The sequence below is a fragment of the Ylistrum balloti genome, unplaced genomic scaffold (assembly GCF_031769215.1).
Source record: "Ylistrum balloti isolate Yb309-2 unplaced genomic scaffold, AGI_CSIRO_Ybal_v1 Utg369580, whole genome shotgun sequence".
In the NCBI taxonomy this organism is placed as follows: Eukaryota; Metazoa; Mollusca; class Bivalvia; order Pectinida; family Pectinidae; genus Ylistrum; species Ylistrum balloti.
Window position 1 is genome coordinate 21,874 of NW_026781871.1, and position 1,794 is coordinate 23,667.

Consider the following 1,794-nt stretch of genomic DNA (forward strand, 5'->3'; position numbering starts at 1 on the left):
ATATCTTTTTTAACAGGGCACCATTTGTCTGTCGGCAGTGAGGTTTCCGTCGCTATATTGAAACATCACTGCTGTCAGCCACAAAGCAACGGATTACTGATTGTTCTCATAAAAACAGCTTTAATTTGCTTAACGACCACGTGTTTTCATGGTAATCTCTGATTGGTGCATGTCTCAATTTCAAAATGAATTTTATGTATTAGTGTTCAAAGTATTTGAAAAGCAAAATGTACTAGCTTTTCTTACGAATGCTCTCAGATATGGTATCATTGACAGCAAAAACAGAAATTAAGATGGGCATGAACAAAAACTCAATTCAATTCACATTTTTTTTTAAACGATCACAAAATGAAAAAAAATACTTAGCTAACCTAACAAAAGTAAAAACGAAAATGAACGTGAACCAAGAATGGTCGTGTCATTGTTCGAAGACCTCTGCTGTTTAAATCTACAAATTGTAGGTCAAGTCTAGTAATGTCACGTTCTCAAAGTGAGAACTGAAGTTTTACCAATGTAACCACCAACAGGTTCAAAGTTTGAAATTTTACTTCAATTGTAGGCCATTGGCCTATCAGTATACAATACAATACAAGGCAGTCTTATTTCATTATAGCACGACAACCTTAAGTTGTTTACCTTATAAATTAACTTCCCAGGGGGCTTGATGGCACAATTCTATATTATGAACACTCAAGAAATGAACAACTAAGATGCTTGTTTCTTTATTTCTTTAATAATTTATCATCTACATTATCTGCGCTCTCACGGTATATCGTTATACCGTCCATGTTCTACAACCAAACAACAAGCAGAAAATCGAAGGTAACATGCCTTAGTTCATGCAGCGTAACAAAGAGACATGATGCAGAATAAAGCTCAACTCAATCTGAGGGATACAATTTTGTATTCATAAAATTGTTATTTTCTTCCCCAAAAATTATTTAGCCAATACTTCTCTAAAATTGTTTTTGAAATTATGAAGTACTTTCAGTAATTTTATATTTGAAATCTTAAGTGTAAACATTTCAAATGAGGAATGGTATAAATCTGCCATACTTCAAACTCAAGAAGAGTAGTGTGGGGATCAGTATTATATCATTGTTATTAAAGAACTCAGTTCCGGTTAATTAACATATTATGTTTAAGATATTATTTAAGCAATTCAGGGTTAATAATGGTATCGACACAGAGGTAAGGTATTCTTAGTCAGGTAATACGGACCAATTATAGTTAATTACTGAAAAAGCAAGGATACAAGGTAACAGGTACAATACTCTAATAAATATATTTAGAACCGTGAATTTTGGTTGACTATACTGATCTATGCGGTAAGCTATGCAGAAAACTGTCTATGTCGCAGTGAAATTTGTGGCTATTTTTTCGTTCCAATTTCTTAATCTACAGGTGAAAGTGTCTTTTGTTAATCTGTATTTGTTAATACGAAATTTGGTGTATGTCAATAATAAAATATTCATCGCCCGTTGCTTAGTCACACAGAACAGGTGACGGTGTAGGATAATCACCTGTGCTGTATCTAATTATAAAATAGATTCGGAGTCATATAACGCCATATCACGTGACCAAGTACACGCTGTGCAGTAGAAGCATTGGTATACAAGCTCGGCTGTTCAGCCTGTACTCTCATAAACGTGAGGCGAGAAACAAGCTAACCAGTCATACATTTATTATATAACCAGTTACACGCTACTGTACATGTGTAATAGCGCGAACTCAAGTTGATCCGGGTCAGAGTGCAGAAACAACACGTAATATCGACCGATACAAATATATTTG